Source organism: Mustela nivalis, assembly GCF_964662115.1.
Source record: "Mustela nivalis genome assembly, chromosome: 20".
Classification (NCBI taxonomy): Eukaryota; Metazoa; Chordata; class Mammalia; order Carnivora; family Mustelidae; genus Mustela; species Mustela nivalis.
In genome coordinates, this window is record NC_139039.1 from 12,150,597 (window position 1) to 12,172,154 (window position 21,558).

Sequence of the window (21,558 nt, forward strand, 5' to 3'; positions counted from 1 at the left end):
TCCAAATTGGCAAAGAAGAAGTCAAATTGTCACTCTTCGCAGATGATATGATACTATATGTGGAAAACCCAAAAGACTCCACTCCAAAACTGCTAGAACTTATACAGGAATTGAGTAAAGTGTCAGGATATAAAATCAATGCACAGAAATCAGTTGCATTTCTCTACACCAACAGCAAGACAGAAGAAAGAGAAATTAAGGAGTCAATCCCATTTACAATTGCACCCAAAACCATAAGATACCTAGGAATAAACCTAACCAAAGAGGCACAGAATCTATACTCAGAAAGTATATAATATACTATAATATACTATAAAGTACTCATGAAAGAAATTGAGGAAGACACAAAGAAATGGAAAAATGTTCCATGCTCCTGGATTGGAAGAATAAATATTGTGAAAATGTCTATGCTACATAAAGCAATCTACACATTTAATGCAATTCCTATCAAAGTACCATCCAACTTTTTCAAAGAAATGGAACAAATAATTCTAAAATTTATATGGAACCAGAAAAGACCTCGAATAGCCAAAGGGATATTGAAAAAGAAAGCCAACGTTGGTGGCATCACAATTCCGGACTTCAAGCTCTATTACAAAGCTGTCATCATCAAGACAGCATGGTACTGGCACAAAAACAGACACATAGATCAATGGAACAGAATAGAGAGCCCAGAAATAGACCCTCAACTCTACAGTCAACTAATCTTCGACAAAGCAGGAAAGAATGTCCAATGGAAAAAAGACAGCCTCTTCAATAAATGGTGCTGGGAAAATTGGACAGCCACATGCAGAAAAATGAAATTGGACCATTTCCTTACACCACACACAAAAATAGACTCAAAATGGATGAAGGACCTCAATGTGCGAAAGGAATCCATCAAAATCCTTGAGGAGAACACAGGCAGCAACCTCTTCGACCTCAGTCGCAGCAACATCTTCCTAGGAACCACGCCAAAGGCAAGGGAAGCAAAGGCAAAAATGAACTATTGGGATTTCATCAAGATCAAAAGCTTTTGCACAGCAAAGGAAACAGTTAACAAAATCAAAAGACAACTGACAGAATGGGAGAAGATATTTGCAAACGACATATCAGATAAAGGGCTAGTGTTCAGAATCTATAAAGAACTTAGCAAACTCAACACCCAAAGAACAAATAATCCAATCAAGAAATGGGAAGAGGACATGAACAGACATTTCTGCAAAGAAGACATCCAGATGGCCAACAGACACATGAAAAAGTACTCCATATCACTCGGCATCAGGGAAATACAAATCAAAACCACAATGAGATATCACCTCACATCAGTCAGAATGGCTAAAATCAACAAGTCAGGAAATGACAGATGCTGGCGAGGATGAGGAGAAAGGGGAACCCTCCTACACTGTTGGTGGGAATGCAAACTGGTGCAACCACTCTGGAAAACAGCATGGAGGTTCCTCAAAATGTTGAAAATAGAACTGCCCTATGACCCAGCAATTGCACTATTGGGTATTTACCCTAAAGATACAAACGTAGTGATCCGAAGGGGCACATGCACCCGAATGTTTATAGCAGCAATGTCCACAATAGCCAAACTATGGAAAGAACCTAGATGTCCATCAACAGATGAATGGATCAAGAAGATGTGGTATATATACACAATGGAATACTATGCAGCCATCAAAAGAAATGAAATCTTGCCATTTGCGACAACATGGATGGAACTAGAGCGTATCATGCTTAGCGAAATAAGTCAAGCAGAGAAAGACAACTATCATATGATCTCCCTGGTATGAGGAAGTGGTGATGCAACATGGGGGCTTAAGTGGGTAGGAGAAGAATAAATGAAACAAGATGGGATTGGGAGGGAGACAAATCATAAGTGACTCTTAATCTCACAAAACAAACTGAGGGTTGCTGGGGGAAGGGGGTTTGGGAGAGGGGGGTGGGATTATGGACATTGGGGAGGGTATGTGCTTTGGTGAGTGCTGTGAAGTGTGTAAACCTGGTGATTCACAGACCTGTACCCCTGGGGATAAAAATATATGTTTATAAAAAATAAAAAATCATATTAAAAAAAAAAAAAGAAAGTGCCAAACTGTCTTCCAAAGTAGTTACACCATATCACATTCTCACCAGCGATGAATGAGAGTTTCTGGTGCATCATAACATCGCCGGCCTATGGTATACCAGCTTTGGATTTGGGCTATTCTACTAGTTGTGTAGTGTGTCTTATTGTTGTAATCTGCAATCCCTAATGACGTGTGACATTCACATCTTACCAAATGTTTATTTGCCATCTGTATGTCTTCTTTAGTCAGGTGTCCAGATTTTTTTCCCTCGTTTTAAGGCAGGTTATTCATTTTCTTATTGTTGAGTTTTAAGAGTCCTTTGGATATTTTGGATAATAATGCTTTATCAGATGTTTTTGCAACTATTTTCTCCCAGTCTGTGGCTAGTCTTCTCATTCTCTTGACAGTGTAGTTCACAGACTGGAATGTCAGATGTTAATGACTCCAGCTTATCAGTTATTTCTTTCACAGATTGTGCCTTTGGTTCTGTATCATTACCAAACCCAAGATCATCTAGACTTTTCCTGTGTTATCTTCTAGGAGTTCAAATTTATACTTTATTGTTCTTTTAAGAACTCCAACTCCTTAATGCATATTATTGATATCCACCTGGTGCCAACTTTATTTTTCACTCAACTTTTACTTTAAGGACAAAAGTTACATATACATGAAATGTATATATCTGTATGTTTGTGTGTATTGGTTTCCATTTCAAAAATTTTAAATTTTTTCCAAAAATAATTCCATAAAATAAAAGCACTTGTAAGATGGATGATGTGCTTAGGCATCATGGCAATATCAAATTCCCAGGAAAGTTTCTAAACACTGTCAATTTCTAGCTCTTAGCACATCTCAAACTGGTAAGAAACACTTCACAGATCACCACCAATCTACAGACAACACTTCGAACAGTCTCATGAAATGGATTAGCAAAGCCAAAAAAAAAGTTGCTTTCTTGAAAAGAAAAACAAAATTATTATATTTCTGCAATAATGGATCAAGGGGGAAAAAAAAAAAGATTTGGAAAGAGATCTCTACACAGAAAACAAAAGACTAGAAAGCTAAAGGAAGATCCAGATGAACGGACAGGTGTTACCATGTCCATAGATTAAAAGGCTAAATATTGTGAAGATGCCATTTTCAAACATTTTATCTAGATATTCAATGCAATTTCAATGGAAGTCTCAGCAAGGATTTTTCTTTTGTTTGTGGAGGTTGGCATGCTGATTCTAAAATGAATATAGAAATACAAAGGACAGGGCACCTGGGTGGCTCAGTTGGTTAAGCTTCCTACTCTTGATCTCAGCTTAGGTCTTCATCTCAGGGTCATGAGTTTGAGCGCACACTGGGCTCCATGCAGGGCATGGAGCCTACTTTAAAAAAAAAAAAAAGGAAAAGGAAATAATTACAAGGGGCAAGAATTGTTGAGAATTTTAAAGAGGAAAAAAAAATCAGAGAGAATTCAAATAATATACAACAGGAGACACATACACAAATGGAACAGAAAAGAGATTCCAAAACCTACGAGGATCCACAGCTTGGCTTCTGTTTTTTGAAAAAGGCACTGCAGAGTGGGGACAGTTTATCTTCTAAACCAATGACACTAAGCCAGTGGAATACCCTACCAAGAAACGTTTATGTTCTGTAAAGTTGGGATATTAAAAACCAGATGGCATGAACCAGGAAGGTATTCTATGGGGTGTGTCTGTAGCCACTTCATGCAATGAGTGAACAGAATCACCAGAAAATGTCGCCTATTAATTTAAGGTTTAGCAATCACCTACTGAAAGTGAAGTCAATGTCCTGTAGCACGATTATTTCTCCAGATACATGTTGCTGTGGGACAGACAGACAGAAGGGGGAGTTGGGTTTGGGGAGAGAGACATGCCGTGGGTATGTTTAATGAAGTGATTATAATGCCGGATCATGGACTTCAGGCTGGGGGACAGGAGTAGGCACAGATGACTAGTGAGAAGATGCCCCAGGACTTTCTTTTCATGAGTGGTTTGAAGGTTCTAAAAAAGTTTTTGATGCTTCCAAGACTGAAAATGATGTATGAGGCTGAGCTTGACACAGGGTGGTCAGGATGGACAGGCTGATTAAGAAAATTTAAGGTTGTCCCCACTACCTTTTTTAGTCCCCTGCATTTGTCTGATTCTTCCTTTCCTCTTCTCCTTTCCCTCTTTTCTTTCTCCCCTACTTTCTATGTTCTCGACTTGCTACTTCTCCAGCCTAATTTACTCCTTTTCTGATTCTCTTTCCTTCCCTTTCCTTCCAACTCCTGATTCAATCTTCTGCCTTCTGTCCATCTTCCCAGGAAATACCAGGATCGGCAGACAGCGGCGATAAAAGGGACGAGTGAATAAAGAGCTGCTCTCTGAGCTCCTTGTCCTTCTGCTACTCACATCCCTTCGATTCAACTGTTATTTTTGTAGTTTGTCATGTCTTTTTAAATAGTATTTTGCCAAGACACCTGGGTAGCTCAGTCAGTTAAGCATCTGCCTTTGGCTCAGGTCCTGATTCTGGGGTCATGAGATAGAACACCCCCAACGCTGCCCCCCTCCGGATCCCTGCTCAGAGAGGAATCTGCTTCTCCCTTTGCCGCTGCCCTTCCCTGCCCCCACTCGTGCTCTCTCCTCTCACACTCTCTCCAACAAATCAAATCTTGATAAATAAATAAATAAATAAATAGCATCTTGCCTATACCCTTTCAAAGGTTCTCACACCCATTAGGTCATGCAGGTCCCACAATATCTCCTTAGCAAGTTCAAGGCAGCCAGTGCCTTCCTGTCTTGTGCTCAGCATGGAAGGAAAGCAGTTTTGGACACGATCCTCTGAAGACCAGCCACTGCTCTTCTTTGAGAGAGAGTTAATAATGTGCCCCTCAGCCTTAATTTAAAAGTTTCTAATTCATTACCAGTGCAATTTTCAAAATGAGGTTTGGTATGAGATACTGAATAACTAAAATGCGCCATCCGTCTTCTCCCCTGTAGAACCTAGATTCTAGGCTGGGAGTTCCGAGAGCCTGGCTCAGAATGGCCGGGCGGGGATTGGAACTCCGCCACCAGCCTCGTCCTGACACGACAGTCTCAAGCAGCACTTTACAGTTTAGGAAACACGTCCACAGGCATCAGGTCACTTCCTCTGGCAACACCTTGGCTGTAATTAACGAGCGTGGCTACGGTTCTCCCGTCTCGACTCAGAGGCAGCAGCGTTAGCCCAACCCAGATGGGGGCCTCTGGCCACAGCCCATACGTTATGCTGCACTAATGATGCAACTTATCCCTACATTAGCTGACACATCAGTCCTTAAAGTAAAATTTCCAAGTAGAAACCTTACAAAAAAGGAAAAAAAAAATCGAAAAGGCAAAGCAGAGGGTCAACTTAAAAAGACCGTACAAAGAATCTTAATTCATTCCTAGCTTCTGCCTATTATACTGACAAATACACTACTTTAATCTCTCCCTACCAGACCCCGTACACAGTAGTCAAGAGGCCACTTTATTAGAGTTTCTTTTTTCATCCGTTGGTTGTGAGAAAGGTTATGGGTACAAATACCTTAGAGCCAGTATTAAAAGGACATACTGGCAGGAAAAAAAATTATATAGTCAGTCTTGCTAAATTAGTTTACCTAAAATTGTATGTGTGAGTGATTTTAATCAAAATCTAATTTCCCCTCTTTTTAGAGTAACTGAAATGAGATTTTTCTAATTTACTTTTTGCGGTTCAAGTTTCTCATAATTCTTCTATGGTCGTGACAGCACCGTGAACGCGTCTGCTTCTACAAAGCATTAAAAAAAAATTAGATTTTCAAATTGATGTGCTAAATTAAAAATGTTTAATGTTTCTCATCAAAAGGCACAGAGTATGCAAGGGGCCTCCAGTACAGTTAAAGGCGTAATATTTTTTTCATCTGTTTCTTTAATTCACAACCCAGGGCAACTGTACTGTGAAAATTAACAAGCTCTAAGTAAAGCAATCCTTGTAAGCAGTGTCCTCTATGAAGCTTCTTTTTAATTTCCTTCCATCCCTTGACATGGTGACCTTAAGGATGTCATAATAAAAATGGATGATGGTGCCTTGCGTTTGTTTTTTTGTTTGTTTATTTGCTCATTGTTGCATATGGTGTAGGGTTTTTTGGTTTGGGTTTTTTGGGGGGGGTTTTTTTTTGGATTTTTGTTTTTGTTTTTGTTTTCTCTTCTGCCCCAGTTGGAGTTTGCCAGATGTTATTAGGGCTTGTGAGCCTCTGAGTAATTGTAACTCTCAGGCTTGACTAGCTAATTCCAATGATTTAGAAAATCATATTACTTCTGTAAATTGGATCCAGTTGTTATATTAAAATTCAAGCTACTGCCCATCGTAGATGTCTGCTGCCTCACTCGGGGCAAGGCTGGGCACATCCCAGGAGCCACAAACCCAGACTTCAGAAGATGACTCGGTGGGCATAAAGGCTTGGGAAAGCCTCAGATATGCAGCCTTTTACTCAACTTCTACACAATACTTCCCCAAGTAGAGTTTAGAACCACATCTTGGTATGAAATTCAAATTCATTTATTTCTGAGATAATGAAGTGTGAGACCCAGTTCTCAAAAACTACAACCTCCTCTGCTTTTATAAACCACAGGGACAAGTTTCAGTGAAGGACAAGGCAGGTACTCCTGTGCTGCTCCTCTCTCCACCACCCCTGACTCAGACAGGTAAAGAAACAGGGTCTCTACAAAGAAAAACAGGTTTGCCGCAGGCCACCCAGTAATTCCTGGAGGAGCCAGACCAAGGACCTAAGGAACCTGGCTGCCAGTCCAATGCTAATGCTCTCTGGCCCCTATGAGAAGTGGTGCATTTTGGTTCACAGCAAAACAAGCAAGCACGCAGGATGCAAATTACCGTTTTTCAGCCACACTTCTTTTTTTTTTTTTAAATTAACATACAATGTATTATTAGCCCCAGGGGTACAGGTCTGTGAATCGCCAGGTTTACACACTTTACTGCACTCACCATAGCACATACTCTCCCCAATGTCCATAACCCCACCACCCTCTTCCTACCCCTCTCCCCCTGGCCACCCTCAGTTTGTTTTGTGACATTGAGATTCTCTTATGGTCTGTCTCCCTCCCCATCCAAAAGAAATGAAATCTTGCCATTTGCGACGACGTGGATGGAACTAGAGGGTTTTATGCTTAGCAAAATAAATCAATAGGAGAAAGACAACTATCACATGATCTCCCTGATATGAGGAAGTGGAGATGCAACATGGGGGGTTTGGAGGGTAGGAAAAGAATAAATGAAATCAGTCATACTTCTTGATGAGGAAACAGCAAGAGGAGAGAAGGCAGAAACCATGGCTCCCCCTAGCCCCTGGAGGACCAAAGACTTCAACACGTTTTTCTAAAGCCACCAAAACTTGAGAGCAGCCCTAGAGTTTCTCTCCTCTGTCTCCCATATGTACAGCATTAAACCTCATCAACTCCTTTTCCCCAGCTCACTTCTCTCCCTTAGATGAAATGGAACCCTAACAGACTCTCTAGATAAGTAAAGCCCTGCTAGGTAGAAGCTATTCAAGACATTAGCCTCTGGGGTAATAAGGTCTTAATCCATTTATAGAGCAAATGTCTCCAGAAAGCACCTACCTGCAAATTTTTAGTAGGGACTTGGGCTGCTGCTGGCCAGGAGAAGAACTATTGCACTTCATCTTGACCTTGAGGTTTCTTGGGTCACACCACATAGACAGCAGGTCTGGCGTTGCTCCTCTGTCAACAGACAAAGCAGTGGGTTATAAACTTGTGTGCTACCTCTTTCTAACAACATTGGAAGCAGTGCAGTTTTAGAGAGAGGTCAGCCCAGACTCTGTCTTCATAGAAGGCAGTGGGGACATCTTAATTCATGCGTTTTTTTTTCCTCCCTCATGTGGTCTATCCGTTGATGCTGCCCTGAGCAGAGATCCTCCCCCTCCCCAACCTTCTCCAAACAACTCAGTTTAATTCATGTTTCAAAAAAAAAAAAATCCCATTATTCTTCCTCCCTGTTTACTTGTTGTAGGATTTTCAATATCTCATCAGGCTATTTTGTGATTTCTAATACTTCTGTAAATTATTTGTTTTGTGGATGCTGCAATTAAGCCAAGCAATATTGTCTTGAGGCCATTCCTCCCTCACTATAGTTTAAGCCTAATGAAAAGCATGCCTTTTGCTGTCATCAATGTGGAGAAGGTGATAGTTTCTGCAGAGTGCAGTGGATATTGAAGGCAGAGGACAAAGGAAAAATTAGCTCCCTAGAAACCAGAAACATAATTATGAAGGGACTAGCCTCCTCCACTCGGTTGCAAGCAAGCTCCTAAGAACAGAACTGTGTCTTACTCACCTCTGTTCAGGTCTCCGTAGTTGATTCACGGTAGGTATTCTGTGAATAGCTACTGACTTAATGAGGACTTCACTTCCTCAGCTGCAATGCTTTGCCCTGCAGAAATTGGTGTTTCCTGGATGATACTGAGAAGCTCTGCAACTGAGAGGTCCTATGGGCTGACGACAACACAGGAAGGAGCCTAAGGTTCCAGTAGGTACTCAGAAACATGGGACCTGAGGGCTTAGGGTGTGGGAGCAGGAGGGATGGCCAGTGACTCACTGAGTTAAACAGATGCAACTGCAAAGAATCTCTTGGAGTTTTCAACATAAGCCTGCATGTCGAGTCAAACCAGACAAAGAAATGAAACTTCTAAATCAATGGCCTACACATAAAGGCGAACCTTGTGAGAATTCAGGATTCCAGGGCTTACTATGATGTTCACATAGAAGAAATGTGCACACACACACACCCAAATCTTGGAAAAACCACCTTGTCACCACTCAAAACAGCATAAATATCATCTGTCTTTGAGTTTTGATAGTAGAGCCCCTCTGCCCCAACTAATTCTACACAAGATCCTGTGTAAGCACGAGTCCAGTGACAAAGGTCCTCGCTAAACCACTTAGAGGATAAATTGTTCTAAGCACTTTAGTCACTCACACTGATGTATAAACAATAAAAGTTAATTACATATCATTCTGATACATTCACACAAAGATCTATATTTGGCAAAATATCCTGGCAACGTTTTGTTTGCCTAGCATATTTACGGTGCCCATTTGAAAGTAATAAAAACAGCATTTCTGAAAAAGTATCTCATAATTCAAACTATTCACTGCCCCCTGTGTGAGAAGAAACCAGGGAGATTTCACTGTAAATCTTGAGAAAATTCTCTGCCTAATCAAGTGCTACTGGCTGGTGTTTTAGGTTATGGGAATACAGGAGTTGGGAGGTATTAAGTAGTCACAGACTCTTAGACTGTTACAGCCAGACTGGGGAACCGACCACTCGCTCTAAGCCCCACGTTATACTAATGAAATTTCAGAAAAAGTTCAGCAGTTTGCCCAATGTCAAACAAACACTAATAAGGAGTCGGGACTTGAACCCTGGGACCTCCTGCCTCCCACACAATCCAAGTTCAGAGGATGGCAGATCCTACTGTTATCTCTTAGTCTGTAACAAATAATCTCGAACTAACAAAGCTGACCGCTGTGGACGACTGACTGTCTTGCGGACACTCTAACTGCACAGTGATACCGTCTGCCCCTGTTCCATTCTTCCAGGACATGGCTAGACATGTTGTGTTCCTCCTCTTCTCAAAGACAGCATGGGCTTCTATACCCTCCATGAGCCTGTTTTGTGGATGGGTTCAATCAGAGGAAAACTTCCTTCCTTCCTTGAGAGTGACATGGGGAGATAATGCATTTTTTCCAACTTAGCCACAAAGCAATCAGTTGACAAGTCCAGAGCAGACCCCTGCAGTAAAGTGAAATATAAAGACTCTCTGGGTAGCAGGTGTTTCCCTTTTAATGACGGCTTAACTGGCGAAGTGTTGAGCCCGACCCTGCCGTTTCTCCCTGCTGTTTGCATTGGGCTGGGAGCCAACACAAACCTGCCTCGGTGACATTTCAGGTCAGACCATTATGTCAGGAATTTCCCACACCGCCCGTGGAGGGAGGGGGGGCTGCGCCCTGCACACTTGTAACCGGAGTGGGAAAAGGACAAATCTGAGGGAAGGACGACATGCTCAGGGCTGTGACTTCACGGCGAAGGCTCGAAGGTGGCAACCAGGACAAAGGGTGGGCTCTGCCTGAAAACCGCGGCCCATTTACAAACATGGGGTAAAGAAGACAGACACTTTTCAGTAGGGTGACGGGATGAATGGAGAACAAATGAAACGATGTGTATGGCTGTGGTGGCTCTTCCTCCCGTCACGCCTTCATGCGATAGATTTATGTCATTCGGCTCCTGCAAGTGGCAAAGTGCCTGCTGGGAAGTGGGCGGGAAACGAAAAGCTAGTATGTTTTAACTTCTACCTTCGTAAATTTATAATCTGGCAGAGTAGGAAAGAGATATATGAATAACTCTAAAGCACAGTAAAATACGATCTAAAAACAGAATAATTCTCTAGTTTAAAGGCAGCAGGGAATGCTGTCCTGATTTGTAGGGGGTGGGGTGGGGGAGTAGGGAACTCTTAAAGGAAACCTGCATTTGCTTAAGGAGCAGAATCTCTCTAGGGGAAATAAAAGAACTTTCTAAGTTTAGCAAAAGGGATAAACCAAAGACTGGCACATGGCATGGAATACCGGGAGAGAAAGAAGACCCTATTTTAACCAGAACAGGGCTTTTTGTAGGGAAAGCATAAAAGTTAAGCCTGAAAATATTGTCTTGGCCAAGATGGTGACGTGCTAATATATCTACCTGGGAAGTGTTTGCTTTCACTGGAAGATGCTGAAATTTTGATCGAAAGGGTGATGGCAACATCTACATGTCCACTCAAGACAAGCACAAGAGAAAGGAAAGAACAAAAGAGAACGGAACGGGAAGGTAAAGGAAAAGGAGAGAAGGGAAAGGAGGTCGAGTCAGGTTGGATTCATGGTGAAAAAAGAAGAAAAAGGGGATCCCTGGGTGGCTTAGTCAGTTAAGTGTCTGCCCTCGGCTTGGGTCATGATCCCAGGGTCCTGGGATTGAGTCCCACATTGGGCTCCCTGCTCAGCGGGGAGTCTGCTTCTCCCTCTGCCTGCCACTCCTCCTTTTTGTGTGCTCGCTCTCTCTCTCTCTCTCTGACAAATCAATAAATAAAATCTTCAAGGAAAAAAAAAAGAAAAGAAAAAGAAGATGAGGAAGGAGCAGGTGCTGGAAAGGATGAGAATACGTAGGACTATCTTAGGATAACAGGAAGAGGCATAGGGCACAGAGGAGTGGCATCTCAGAACTAGGCAGGCTCAGGCATTGAGGATGCTTCGAAGCATTTAAGTCCAAAGGAAACAGGCAACCAAAGACAGAAATGACTAGAGTGGCGACCTGGACAGATAAAGTCGCTGGGACTCAATGGCAAACAGAAGGGCCACGAGGAGTCCTTGAGCCAACAGAAGGGAAGAGAAGGGTCTGCTGCTTAAGAGCCTGTTGCGCCAATCATGGTATAACAGAGCCCGGGTAAGGCGTCTGATGACGTCGCTAATTGGTTGATCATGAAAAGGAGAGTGAATTTAGCGAGTTCAGGTCATCAACTCCCTTTGCATCCAGAAGAGAAGAGATGAAAGCTTAAGCAACAGCAGTGGTCTTCAGAACTAAGCATCCAAGGGCAAGAAAGAACTGGATGTATAAGGAATTCTTCGTGCAATGTGTCAACTTCTTGGGTGTGGAAAAAAATGAGAATAGAGATGACATTCTGGAATGGCCGAGATGCTGCCAGTTGCATTGATTTCAAATATAAGCAGATCAAAAATAAGAGCCAATTTGTGAGCAGAAAATGACAAATTTGGCCCAAGTCATATTGGGTTTGAGAGGCTAGCAAAATGTTCAGATGGTGACGTCTAACCAATTAAAATTCATGAATTTAATTTAGCTCAGGAGAGAAAATGTGTTGTATAAAAAACTTAGACCTAAAAAGTGTTCACACTTTGGCTATAGTTGACTGGGGTTGTGGAGAGACAAATGAAAATACATAACCACACAAATTCAAAGAATACACATTCTAAGTACAGGGGAACCACAGTGAGGTGACCCAAGGCTGCCTTGGGTCAAGGCTACCCTCAGAAGGTTATACCATATACTGACACAAAATAAACCCTAGAGATATTTCAAAATCTGAAAAGGGTAGAGTGACTCCTAAAATGAAAGCTATCCCCTACCTCTAGAATAATCTTGGCTCATAATAGGCGATAAACAAATGTTAGGCTGTTAAAGAGGACTAGGAATTGATTAAATTAGATTGAAGATCCACATCTAAGGAAAGAAGGTATCAGTAAGAAGTTGGATTGATCAGAGGTGGAGTAATGAAAGGGCAGATGTGGAATGTGCCCACCCAGAGCACCTGATCCTTCTCGTGGCCCCTGGGCAGGCTGATGCATACTGCAGAAATGAACACAAAATGCCAGGACTTCACTTTATGGCTGAGTGCTTAAAGGCTTCAGGCTATTAAAAGCAGAAAACTCTCCTACTTACTTATGTTTCTAGGCACACCTGGAAACCTGATTAGAATTTGGCTCCCATGGAGTTTTTCTACAGGGATAAGATACCTGTCAAATGAAAATGAGTATTTGCTCCCTCTGGTCATTCTGCTTCTCACTGTAACTTAATAAATTGCTATGGTGTTTAACATATCATGTCTTACGAACTTGGTATCCCGAGTCTTCCAGCATGGCTAAGTCCAGTTACTTCTGGGACATCAAACAGATCAAGTTTCAGGGTTTGCAGAGCTGAAGGCAGGACACTGGACCACTGGGAATCCAGCAAGTTCCTAGCATTCTGAAAGACCTCTCAGGAGCCAGCCTACTGACATTCTTTAATTAGTTGACGGAATGTCCTATGCTGAACCACACTACATTTTTGGAAAGTTAAATTGAGATTCAATAAATTTTAGCCAACTTTCCAGGACCAGAAATAGATGAACTTTCAAACTGGCAGTAGAAGTATTTCAAGCCTTTCTTTCCTGTATTGATTGAAATAAAATCATAGCATAGTACATTACGAGCATCTGTTCTGGGTTAGATGCCTGAGCTCTGCCCCTTACGAGCTGCACAACCTTGAGCCAGTAACTTGATGTCCCCTGCCATTTCTTCATCAGTAAAATTGATGAGATATTTATTATTAAATAATTATCAAATTGCTATGACTGCTATTTACCATGAGGTATAGATAAATAATAGCATCTACCTCAGGGTTGAATGAGTTAGTATTGGTAAACATTTCAAAGAGCAGCTGCTGAAATTTAAACGTAACTGACAGGAGCAAGTGCAGACAAGGAGGCGGAGTGACTGAAATTCTCATACATTACGGACAGGAATGCAAAATTGTACAGTCATTTTGGAAAACACTTTGACAGCTTCTTACGAAGTTAATATAAATGGGGGGACACCTGGATAGCTCAGTTGGCTGAGCATCAAACTCTTGATTATGGCTCCAATCAGGATCCTATGGTCCTGGGACTGAGCTCCGCACTGGGCTCCCTGCCCAGCAGGGAGTCAGCCTGAGATTCTCTCTCCCCCTCTCCCTCCGCCCCTCCCCCAACTCAGGCTCACACTCTCTCTCAAATAAATAAATAAATCCTTTTTTTTTTAAGTTAATATAAACGATATGACCCAGCAATCTCACTGCTAGGTAATTCCACAAGAGGAAAGAAAACTTATGTCCATGTAAAAACCTATATGCAAATGTTTATAGCTGCTCTATTCATAACGGTCAAAAACCAACACAACTCAAAACTTCTTCAGGGGATGATGATTAAACACAGTATAGAAGATCCATACAAATGAATACTACTCAGCAATAAAAAAGAACAATGTACGGATCCCAAATGGATTATGCTAAGTAAAAGAAGCCAGACTCTAAAGGTTATGTACTGTATGACTTCAATTATATGACATTCGGGAAAAGGCAAAACTATAGGACAGGAAACAGATCTGTGGCTTCCAGGAGCTGGAGGGTGAGGGTGTACGAATTTACTACAAAGAAGCACAAGGACATCTGCAGGGGTCAGAAGGTGAGGAAACTCTTCTGTATCTCAGTGATTTTGGTGGTTTTACCTCTGTATGGGTTTAACAAGACTCATAGACCTGTACTCCAATAGTCGTAAACTTTAGTTCGATTAAAATATAAGTAAAAGACAGGGAAACAGAGATATAGTCAGGGAGACAGTGAGAAAATTCTGTCTGGCATATAATAATATAGTAAGTGCTATAGAAATGCTTGTTGAATAACAAATTACATTTCTTTCTTTGACGTGTTTCAGATAATAATATGACTCTACTCTCCCCCAAAAAAATGGTGGTAGAATAGTGATTTCCTAAGCTCTTACAAGGAAAATATCTGGGGTAGATCATTACATAAGTCATTTGTGATCCTTATGAGAAAAAAATAGAATATACAGATAAATAAAAGGAAAAACAATCACCTATAATTCCACCATCTAAACATAACCATAGTTGAAAACTGATTTATAGCCTGCCAGACTTTTCGCTATAGATGAGAACAATCAATTTTTTAAATTAGAAAATGGTTTCATACCATGCATTTTGTTTGAAAACTACTTTTTCACTCAGCAATATATTCTGAAAAAAATAAGGATCTGCATCATCAGTTTTTTTTTTTAAGATTTTATTTATTTATTTGACAGACAGAGATCACAAGTAGACAGAGAGGCGGGCAGAGAGAGAGGAGGAAGCAGGCTCCCTGCTGAGCAGAGACCCCGATGCGGGGCTGGATCCCAGGACCCTGGGATCATGACCTGAGCCGAAGGCAGAGGCTTTAACCCACTGAGCCACCCAGGCGCCCCTGCAGCATCAGTTTTAATGATTGCTAATTTATACTACCAAGTCTCTCTTGCTGAACATTTAACTTGACTCCAATTTCTGGTAAACCAAACCATGTGGAATGTTCTTGGTATATTCAATGTATCTTTATGGACACAGCGTTATTTCTTTATGGTAAATTCTTAGAATGGGAACTGCTAAGTTGAAAAAAATGCATATTATACAACTTTTCATTCATATTACTAAATTCCTCTCCAGAAGATTATAGAATTTACTTACGCAAATGTGGAAGGGGACTTAGGGCTGTGTTTCAGTGGTCCTTTTCTGACAGATCTTTTCTCTTAATTACTTTGTAGATTATAAATGTTCATTTTTTTAGTGACAGTATTTTTAAGCCATCCTTAAATAGAATTTTTTATTGGGTATCAAGCAATGTAAAACATAATTAGGAAGGCGAACCAACTGCTCATCTAATATTACCTTGGGATTATTTGAGAATATCACCTACTGTCCTACTAGCTACCTTTACTGGGCAGTTTGGGGAGAAGTGACTTCATTTTGCAGGTAGGGACACTCCCTAGAAAAACGGTAGTGTTATACTCTGATTATTTCTAGGACAATTGATCATGACACTTTCCAATCTCATTTTACTGTTTAGCATACTTATAAATGGTCTTAAGTTATACTCATCACAGTGACCTTTTGGGCAGGGCCCTAAATCAATGAGCAACTACTTTCCTCTAAGGTAGACCAATGGATACTGTCTATACTTCTTTGGTCTATTTAAATCAAATGTTTTGGAAGCCAGTGAATAAGCACCACCCAGTGCGACCTCTCTGAAGCTAGAAACGAATAAACAGAAATCTGAATTTCATTCTGCACAACAGATCAATTCCTCAACTCATAAAACATGGATTTCAACCCCATACTCAATCCTGCATTAAATCCTAACCTAGTTTTGAAAGTCACCTCTAGGCTTGGTTCAAGTAAGTCTTGGCCAAAGGAAGAGAAAGTCAGTTGAATTTTAACAACCCTGAAGATCAGAAATAGTTAAGTAGAAACGAGTATTATGCCTCCATCAGAAAGGATGAATACCCAAATTTTGTATCAACATGGACAGGACTGGAAGAGATTATGCTGAGTGAAATAAGTCAAGCAGATTCAAGTATCATATGGTTTCACTTATTTGCAGAGCATAAGAAATAACACAGAGGACATGGGGAGATGGAGAGAAGGGAATTGGGGGAAACTGGAAGGGGAGAAGAACCATGAGAGACTATGGACACTGAAACAATCCGAGGGTTTTGAAGGGGCGGGGGGTGGGAGGTTGGGTGGGCCTGGTGGTGGGTATTAAGGAGGGCACGTATTTCATGGAGCACTGGGTGTGATGCATAAACAATGAAATCTGGTACACTGAAAAGAAATTTAAAAAGTAAAAAAGTTTTTTAAAAAAAGTGACTATATACTTACTTCAGACAGAAAACTAGGTTTTTTCAGTGAATTGACTTGTACAACTGCTAACCTGTAACTTTCTAAAAATACACTGCTTTTTTTTTTTAAAGATTTTATTTATTTATTTGACAGAGAGCAAGAGATCACAAGTAGGCAGAGAGAGAAGGGGAAGCAGGCTCCTCGCTGAGCAGAGATCCTGATGCGGGGTTCTATCCCAGGACCCTGAGACCATGACCCGAGCCAAAGGCAGAGGCTTTAACCCACTGAGCCACCCAGGCGCCCCCAAAAATACTGCTTTTAAGGCCTTGAATTACTTTCCTTAAAGTCTGAACTTTCCAAATAACCAAATTCTAATTCATGCTGCATTAAGATAATTCAGAAGATGTCGGTTAAGCATCTGACTCTTGATTTCTGCTCAAGACGTGATATCAGCATGGTGACATCGAGCCCCATGTTGGGCTCCAGGCTGGGTGTGGAGCCTGCTTGAGACTCTCTCCCTCTCGCTCTGCCCCCTCCCCCTACCATGTGCACAGGTGAGCAAACATGCATGCTCTCTCTCGCGCTCTTTCTCTCTCTTCCTCTCTCAAAAATAAATAAATAAGGGCGCCTGGGTGGCTCAGTTGGTTCAGCATCTGCCTTCAGCTCAGGTCATGACCCTGCAGCCCTAAGATCGAGTCTGGCATCGGGCTCCCTGCCTCATCAGGGAGCCTGCTTCTCTCTCTGACCCTCCCCCTTCTCATGCTCTCTCTCAAATAAATAAAATCTTAAAAAATAAAAAAGAAAGAGAGAGAGAGAGAGAGAATCATAAATAAATAAATAAATAAGTAAATAAATAAAGACTTGTAATGTCTTAAAACTAAATGGTGTCTTAATCTCTCAAGGGGTGTCTGAACCCTTCATTTTATAGCGTTGTTCCCTGGCCTGCCCCAACTTCTAGTTATTAAGGGAAACAGGCTGCCCTTGATCTCCTGCACTCCCATTTGGGATCTTCCAATAATACCCAGACCTTCTTTCCACTGTTCCCACTTTTAAATAACTTATAAAGTGATGTCACTTATAAAGTCTTTTAGGGAACTATACCTCAACTCCTTCTACGTATGTCTAACTAGGTAATCTTAGATCTGTTAATATTATTCAGAGGTCAACTACAAATTCCCATGCTGAATCCACAATAGGATCAAAAAGCAAATTACTAATAACCCCATCAATATGAGAACAAGAAAATACTTATAGGATAAAATGGACCTTTTCTGGGTCAAAATCTTAACTAAAAATGTTGACTCACATATCAGCATTCTTGGGGTCCAGTAATTTACACAGCCTAAAAATGCTTAAACTTCTCTTTTGTTTTTTAAAAAAGGAAATAATTAGAGGTATATTCATTCTGGTTTTAATACATATCTTGGAATAATACATATCTTGGAATAATCCAAGGATGTATAAATTCTAGCCCCTGCTTGCAGAAACTCATTCACCAATAGTGAAGATGTGTACAGAAAAATATAGAGAAAATAAGTCTAGGATTTTCAAGAAGGAAGGGGGGTCTTTTTACTGGTGTGATAAGAAAATGCTTCCTGGCAGAGGTAGCATTTATGCTGGGTCTTAAAGAATAAGATTCGGGCCGGAGATGCGCTGATGGATGGGTCGTTTCCGATAAAGGGAAGAACAGGGTAACAGGAAATTGTAGGTTTTGCTTTGCAAAAGATGAGTATCCTAGATGACTGAGTTGCAGGATACACAAAGTGCACAGTGGGAGAAAAAGAGTCCAGTTAACATTAAAACACTTTGCGGAGGACATTAAAGCCCAAACTTTGGGGTTCTTTTGCTCTTTCTTCATTGTGTAGGCATTTCAGGCTTCAGAGGGGTTAGGATACGCTTATGGAACCATTTGACCTATTTACGAAGTCTTGCCTGGATGAAGTTTGCATCCTGTATGGAGCTGTATTGTTTTATCAGTTAACTAACAATTACCTCATTCTGTGTGGGTAGACAGGAAGCAGATTCTACATTTTATTTTGGTGTAGTTCAAAGCTAATCTGAACATGTCTGTGGCTTCCTATTACTTCCTATTACTGTTCAAGAGCTTACACACAGGGAGGTTTGGCCATCCTTACCCGACAGAAGACTTTGGGAGTTAATAGATTAGGTTTCATCATTTAATTGAGCTTCATCTTTATAACCTTTCAAATATTGTTTTAGTTGCCCATTTAGCACTTTCAATCATCAGCAAAAAATTGTTGCAAATCCAGGATGTCTAGAACCTCAGCCTAGCACCTCAGATGGAAATGGTCCCACAATTCTATGCCAATGATCCTAATGGAGAAACGGGATTTTCTGAACATTTTTCTGGATCCTGTCTTGTTTGAGATTTATCTGTTCTCCAGGGAGCTCAGAATCAGGGAGTAATGCTCTGTGTGGGAGGCAGAGGCCTGACAAATCCTTCTGTTCTTATCACTGTTTTCTTTTGCTATGCTGATGAGAACCTTGAAATGACTCAGTTATTGACATGTGTATTATCTCCCTATGAACCATGGGAAACTCACCCACATACCATTCTTCCAGATTCACTCTTGCATCAGTCTTAGCTCTACTTGGACATGAGCATAAACTTCTTGGTCCTTCCTTAGATTTGGTCTAAGACTGTAAGCCCTTTTACAGGACAGAGGATGGTATTGGGTTTTCCCCTATTTCCTGGTAATTCTATTCATTCCTCTTCCTCCTACATCAGTCTTTCTTAGCTCCCCGGCACACTGTATGGCCAACGGAGCTGAAACACCTAGGGGTGGGGTGGAGAAAGCTCACTACAGAGAGCTAAGCAGATCATAAGCTACCCCTGTGCCCAAAGAAGCCTTTGGCCAACTAAATTCAGACAGAACAAAACTGTCCAGGCAATATCTTCAAAGGAAAAGCAGCACTTTCTACTATTTTCTAATTGATCGCAATCAAAGTTCATTCCTCTAGATACCTACTTTCATCTACTTAGTTATATATGATTTAATTTAGGTTGTATATTACAGAACGGGAGATAGAATGCTTAACTTCTGCTGTACCAATTACATTATATAATAAATACTTCTAGTATCAATTACGTCAATGCCAAATACTGAGCAGGTTACAAACTAAATCTGAAATGACTTCTGTACCCTATACTAGAGTGAAGATCATATATTGTTTCCTCCCTAAACCAATGCTAGAATAACCCAGCCAGTTATTATCAACTCCAGGGTGCAAAGTAATAGCAGTTCTCTTTATGGGTATGTGATGTGAACTATTTACAAAATTACACTGTAATTACTATGTGGAGTTAAGGTAATTACATAGCAATTGTCCTATAATCATTGGATTTTTTATCTGATTTATAAAATGCTGTATGAATTACATGGTAATTAATACTGGGTCTTCCTGGTGTAATTTAGTTATTATTCATTAGTTCATTAGTAAATCCTGTATCCACAGAGATCTGTGTGTTTCAACAATAGCAATCAGTATTTAAGCCTCTAAGACGTGGGGATCTGACTTAGGCATTAAATAACTGGAAAAACTGGTGTAAAGCAATATATGGTTCAGCAAAATTAACCAAGAAGTGCTCCGACGTGATCCTAATACAAATTACAATATTTAGGAAATACACCCACATACCCCACACACATATATTTATACTTTGTGTTTATTTATTTCTGTGAGTTACTACCAGTTCCACATCTGTTCCTACCCAGCTGATGAATGTGGGGCGAGGTTTACTAGGGAGCCAGGGACTAAAAAAAAAAATCCTCTCCAGCACCACTCAAATGTCTTCATACAGTTGTCTCCAACCCTGATCAGATGTTGTAATCACCTGGAGAGATTTAAAGATATCTGGATCCACCTCCAGAGATTCTGATTTAAATTGGTCTGGAGCAGAGCTGGGGTGTTAGGAATTTTAAGAGCTCCCCAAGTAACTACAATGTATATCCCAGATTATTTTTATTTGAAGCCCAGGTTGAGCGCCATTAGCTTTGAAATACCACTAGAGACAAGACCTAAAGATTGCTGACTATTTGCAACTTCTAAAACTCTGGAGTTGATTTTTTCCTCTATAGCTTATAGCTTTTGGACAACAGAGTCAAAGAATGTTAAATATAACACGATTGATAATAAAGTGTATGTGACTTGCCAGCTTCACTAAATGTGTTCTATGACATGTTAATTTAATTAATCATTTAAAAACTTTTTATTAAAGCATGCATGTGCATACTTCAAAAAGTCAAGGAGTATTAGGTGCCTGGGTCGCTCAGTGGGTTAAGTCTCTGCCTTCGACTCAGGTCATGATCCCAGGGTTCTGGGATTGAGTCCCACATCAGGCTCTCTGCTCAGCAGGGAGCCTGCTTCCTCCTCTCTCTCTCTCTCTGCCTGCCTCTCTGCCTACTTGTGATCTCTCTCTGTCAAATAAATAAATAAATTCTTGAAAAAAAAAAAAGTCAAGGAGTATCATGGGGCTTATAATGGAAATCAATAGTTTCTCATCTTACTTTTGCCCCACGCCAGTACCATAACCCCAGAAACAATCAATGTTACCTCTTTTAACTGTATCTAAATAATACAGTTGCTCTGCTATAACTTGATTTTACAATTTGATGCCTTATCATTTGAAGTCCTATCCACACAACTCATTTCCCCCAACACATACACATACACACACCACCCTCTACAACCTTCCAAAACACTTAAACCACAATGTTAGTTAAATCAGTAGTTAATGCTTATATAATCACGACAGTAAATAGCCTTGACATCTGGAATTTGTACTATGAAACTGTAATCGTCTCACAGAGAGGTCTATTTGTTCAATATTCCACATGCCTATCAGGAATTCCTCCCCCCAAATATCCAACAGAACTCTGAAACATTTTTAATAACAAAAAGGTAGCGACAATTGAGCACTCACGTACCAGAAGCTATTTTTAAGAACGCCACATGATTCACGTAATCCTCCCGTCAACACGATGTGGTAGAACTATTATTATTTCTCTTCCGTGAAAAAAGAAAACTGAGTTAAGTAATTTGGCTACCTGGTAAGGGATGAAATGAAGCTGAAACCCAGACCCTCTGGCTTCCTAAGGCTAGGGTCTCCGCCCTCACACAGAGCAGGCCACCAAAAGACCAACCATCAAGCCTTGTTTTCCCCGCCTGGTTCTGCTTCCGTCGGGAGCGATTGCCCTCGCAAACCTGCACGGTTATAAACCTTGCCCTTCCTCTTATTG

The 21,558-nt window shown here is 40.8% G+C and overlaps 1 protein-coding gene across 1 annotated transcript in view; it reads right to left on the reverse strand.

Moving 5' to 3' along the window:
- Positions 1–8,532: 8,532 nt before the first annotated feature.
- The window catches only part of LOC309855299 (uncharacterized protein), a gene marked incomplete at its 5' end in the record, with an annotated part of 159,853 nt that continues 146,827 nt past the window's right edge, over positions 8,533–21,558 (reverse strand). Inside the window, one exon of the mRNA XM_082715472.1 lies at positions 8,533–8,569. The remainder of the gene's footprint in view (positions 8,570–21,558) is intronic.